Genomic DNA, 6,000 nt, shown 5'->3' on the forward strand with positions numbered 1-6,000 from the left:
AACCACTTAGCAACTTAGGTCCAACTAACTCATATTAATGCATGTTAATTAATTTAAAAGCAAGTGGCATGGAAAAACATTCTCTAAACATGTAACATGCTCAAGCACACAAATCAAAATGCTCATTTGTAAAAGCACATAATCATGAGTTAATGATATAGTAATACTATCTTTTGTGTGGAAACAAGATCCAATCACAAGATCTATTTTCACATGGATATAATTATAAACTCATGACTTTCATTACTAGGGTCATAATGTAGTCAATCATGTGCCCCTTTTTGATATATATGCATGATCACGCCTCTCTTATATCCTCCTTATTCTTCTTACATGAAATCGTGGGCTATCATACATTAGAATCATCTATACACTATGACTACTCTAGCCAAAACACTTGTGAAGGGTTACCCCACCTCACTTGTGAATCACAGTTTCCCCATTTCTCATACTGAGGGGTGTCATTCTTATAACATCTTGAATTTTAATCCCCTAATTAACTAAGCTTAATCATAATAATCAAGTAAATTGTAGTGATGTGTGGCCAAACAAGTTTAATGAGCGTGTTTGATTGTGTTTCAGCCCTAATTATGGGTTCGGTTCAAGTCAGGCCAATCGGACATTGGAAGGAAAGGGAAATAAATATTGAGTACTGCTGTGCCATATATCATAGCGTGAATCGCATCCGCCGTGGCTCACATAAATAACTAGTATGAGAAAGGAGCCTCTTTATGCCATGCATGTGGCGCATGCAGCATCCGCTATGGCATTCAGCCAATTTTTGCAACTTATCAGTCGCGAAGTGAGGTAGAAATTAGAAAGAAAGAAGGAGAAACTGAGAACCAGCAACTTGAGCTCTACTAGGGTTTATTTTTAGGTGACATTGAGAGTATTTTAAAAGCTACAAACACTATAGGTAAATATCAGACTAACTAATCTCCCATCTTCTTCCACATTTATTAGTTTATGGTTAAGGTTGGATAATGAAAAATAATTTTTGATTCATATAAGTTATAGGTCTGAATCTATTGACTTAAATGGAGTTAACAGGAATAGATTAGACTATCTAAACTTAGAAATAATGAGTTTTGATATTTTTGGTGGTTAGGCTTCATAAATATCCAAAAATGGTATTTATGAAAGTTGTTAGGAGAGTTGTAAGGCCATTAATGAGAGTTTAATGGCTCATTAATATTATGAGGGACTAAAGAGAATGAATAAACCTAATATGTAGGCCCAAATGTAAGCAATGTGGGCATTGGATGAGCTCAAAATGGAAAGTAAGTGGAGAGTTGTGTATGATAGGCATTGTTAATGAAATCCAACTTGGTTGATTTTAGATTGAGCTCTTGAGCACCATTGAGGTTTGAAAATGGGACATGGAAGCTTAAAATTGAGGGAAAAATTTTTAATCTTTCAAAGATTTAAGATAATTGGGAAAACCCTACTTTTGATAGTTATATGTTAATTGTTACATGATGTAAATTGTGTTTAGTTTGCGAATTATGACTTATAATGAGTGTAACATGCAACGAAATATTGTGTTTACATGATTACTTGATGTGCATTAAGCATGAAAAAGTGATTGTAAAATGAGTTTTACAATGGCAAATATGATGTTCAAAATGAAAGTTACTTCATATTGTGTTTTGAATGAGTAGTTGGTGATGAACATGAGAAATATGAGTATAAGAGGTTAAAAATAATGTATTTATGTGATATGAGCGGAAATAAAATTTGATGCTTACTTGGGTAGTATATGATTGTGAGCCCAATGTGTGATTGTGACATTCAATAAATGAAAATGTGAAAATGAGCGAGCATCATATATGAAATGATCAGTGGACAGGAGTTCATCTAGGGATTGAGAGTAAAGAAAAATTCATATGGTATTTAGCTTGCCTTCTAGTGCACGAGGTATAGTCTTGTCCTATAGTTTGTCAAGGGACTGAAACTTAGCTTTTTCCACCAGTTTATTGAGGAGAATAGCTTAGGGAATAGGAGACCATAGAGATTCGAGAGTAGGGGTAACCATGGTTTGAGATTGAGTCAAGTGATCTTTAGCTGAGTTACACCTTATGATTAGTGAGTTTGGGTAGTTCAGTCATATGAACGAAACCCTATTCAATGTTATAGCCCACGATTTCAGTCAGAGAAAATAAAAGATGTATAAGGTTGGTTGATCATTGCTGATGGAATTATATGACGTGTCACGTGTTTTAGTTGTGGCAAGTCTTGTTGATATATTGGGTCACGGTCACATATATAAGTGTCTTGTGACAATATACCCTGCGAAGAAATGAAAATAAATTAAATAAGTAATAATAAGTTAAGATATGTGTGCCAACATGTTTTAAGAACTTGGTTTCATATGCATGTATTTGATTTTAATTAATATATAACTACATAGTGTAGGTCTTACCTTGGTTATTGAGTAGCTAAACTCACCCCTTTTATTTAATACTTTGCAGGCTCTAACTCTGGTACAGAGAGGAAGAAGACTCAAAAGGCTAGAAATTAGTTCATTCCTATTATACACCTCTAGATTATGTTTATTTTTGTATAATAGAATATTATTGCCAATTCTAGGTTGTATATGGTTGCACTTCCACTATTTTATTATTGCAAATATCTGAACTATATTTTGAGCCCTAAGTATTTGTGTATGATAAGATATATGTTGGTAGGGTTAAAATACTTATGCAAATGTAAAAATTATGCTTTAAACATGTTGTGATTGGTTTTGATGCAATGCAAGGCAAAGTACCTCCCCCTTTTATTTTTAGTAAAAAAAGGGTTGAGGAGTGATTTTGTGTTATATTGTTAATTGAGTATGCATGATGTGTTGTACTGATAATCTTAAGGCCAATGGATATGGTTTGGGTATTAGGAAAAGCCTTTGGCACTTATTTTGGGGTTTTAGACACCTTTTTATTGTGAAAAATGGTCAAATGGGTTTGGGTGTCTAACTTCCTGGTATGACTTGTTTTGGAAGTCAAACCCATGTCATTAGCTAGTTCATGAATAGAGCTTTTCATAAACACCTAGATTATGTCATTCGAACATTGGATAGAGATTTGTGGCACGTTAGAAGTTGTTTGACTTTGCTATCAAATGACAACAGAATCTACTGGAAAAAACGCGTAACATGCCACGGTACATGGGCTTTTAAGCCGCAGCGCGTGGTATAAAGAAAAACATGCTGCAGTGCAACATGCATAAGCATAAGCTATTAAGCATTGCCCTATTTTGTAGCAAATAAATTATTTTTCAACTGTTTTCAATTTCTTTCACTCCTTTAAAGTATCCTATACTTCCGTAACTTATTTTTACTCTGATATAAGAGGCTATGAATGGTTTAAACTTATTTTAATTATGAAAAATTAGGATCCCTTAATTTTCAAATAAAAACTTGGTAATCTCCTAAAAGGATTAATCATTTGATTACCATGAGTTTATTTAGCTAATTGTATTTAGTAGTAAGGGATTTTACAATTCTCTCTAGACTAGCTTCTTTGTTGAATAAGTGGATAGCTAGTTAGATTCGAGTCTCTCATTAAATCAATGGGACAATCTCTTATTGAGCAAGTAGGATGAAGTACAAAATGAATTCAGGCTAACCATCGAGCTCTGATGGAAGCCTTTCCATATAGATTAAAGTCTCTACTCCTCTTCTTAGGCTCACTCCCACCTTTTATGATCAAGCAATGCATATTTATGCAATAATTCACAACATGCAAGTTTTTACTATTCAACATGCTCAATCATTTCATTATACTCTTATTTGACATATTTGCAATTTTTCATGGAACTCCATTCACACATAATCAAGGAACTTCACATGTCACAAAATCATTTAACTTTATTATCAAATTACATCATCCATAACACCCATATCATTGAACTTCTCTATCATACAATCATGGAATTCTATTTAGCACATAATCATTGAACTCTATGAAATCATATCACAAGAAATCTACTAACAATGTTTTCAAATAATTTTATATATAACATGTCATAGATCTTTTGCAAAAATTATGATAGTGGATTTTTCAAGCAATTTGTGCCATACTTGCAAATTACTCAATTACACACATTTAAATTCTCAAATATCAATTAATAATTAATTAACACACAAAAACACAAAGTAAAATTTCTTCGATTACCTTGAACCTTTGAGAGGTCAAAGGTTTCATCCATCAAATATTTACTTCCAAAGCTTCCATGAAGCTTAAATGACGCCAATATAGTCACATACAGTTAATCATAATATAATTTATCAATATCCATTTTGGATAGTTTTTCACTATTAACTCAAATACTTCTTCACTCCTAAGATTCATTCTCTTCTCATATAAAAGTACCCATAAATTTTATTAGCTTCATTTAGCTCACATTAACTTCATTTAGCTCATTAATGGCCATTTATAGAGCCATATTGCCCTAACCACCTTATTAATGGTGGATTTTCGTCCATTAATGCTCTCGAATAACCAAAAGTGCATATGGTCATGAATGGTAGGTTCCACTAGCTTAATCAACTCCAGTTAACTCTATTTAAGCCAATGGGTTTGGATCCATAGTATATACGAATCAAAAATCATCATTCTCAACCAAACACTAACTTCCAACATCAAGAAAATGGAAGGAGATGTTTTTATGTTCTTATTTCTGAAGAAAAGTGACCATGTGCCATGATTTGTGACACAGAGAAGTCCTCATAGGCTTATTAGCACAAATATACCACGGTAGCTCATCCACAAGCTGTGACGCGTGGCCTTCATATTTTTCCTTCCTTTTTCATGTCTAGGTGACCTAACTTTATTTTAGACCCATGTTTAGGGCTAAAATTACAACCAAACACTCCCGTTAGAACTCTTTGGCCATATACCTCAAATAACTCACTTATTCTAATTAGGCTTAATTAATTAGGTATTAAATTTGGGGATATTACAAGAGTGGAGCTGATAGCCAAGAATAAGTACACTATAGTTAATGGATCTCACGATTGCTTTACTTAGCCATCCTCTCTTAAACCCTAATAGGATAGATGCAATGCAATCACTCTATCTTGGCTTCACAACTTTGTCTCCAAGGACATTATAGTATCCATCTCATTTTGTGAAATTGTGCACATAATATGGGTAAATTTAAAAGATTGATTTAACATCACCAATATAGCATAAATTTTTCATCTATATCGTTCCATCAGCACCTTTAACCAAGGTTCTCTCTCAGTCTCTAATTATTACATGAAGCTTAAGGAACTTTAGGGAAAGTATGATACTTTAGTTCCACTCCCAAGTTGCAAATGTGAGTCTTCTATCAATTATCTAAAATATCCACCAATAGAAGTTCTTTCATTTCCTAATGGGGTTAAATGAGTCTTATCACAATGTTTGAAGTCAGATCCTCCTAATAGTCCCATCAGTGAATCAAGTGCACTCTATTTTTTATAAAGAGGAAGCGCAATACTACCTATCTTACACACAACCTCCAACCTTTTTTGACAACATGAATGTGATGGCTAAAGGCCAAGCAAGAGGGAATTATGGCGGCAAAGGATATGGAAATTCTAAAAAAGAATGTGCCTACTATCATAAAAAAGTCACAGAAGGGACCAATGCTATCACCTTACAGGATTTCCTCTTCATTTCAAGGTAATCAAAATAAAACCCCTCAATTTAGACGCATCAACCAAATGGGTAAAAAGTCCACTGAATAGAACAACTGTAATACAATAGTTAAACACATAATTAGCACATAATTAACCTTAAGGTAAAGCTTTCATGATAATTTCAACTAATTTAATTAATAATAAAATATATCATGGAAAGAAAAGGATTAACCTTGGCTATATAAAAACTCAAAAGGCTAAGTAAGGAAAACTCTATAGAGATGGGATTCCATGAATCATTTAATCTCAAGATCATGTTTAAAAGGTCGTTTAACCATTACATATTAGAGTTAAAAGTATTTGAAAAGTATAAAAATTAA

This window comes from Prosopis cineraria, unplaced genomic scaffold (genome assembly GCF_029017545.1).
Source record: "Prosopis cineraria cultivar Desert tree isolate PC_DT_omini unplaced genomic scaffold, ASM2901754v1 PC6, whole genome shotgun sequence".
NCBI classification, from domain to species: Eukaryota; Viridiplantae; Streptophyta; class Magnoliopsida; order Fabales; family Fabaceae; genus Prosopis; species Prosopis cineraria.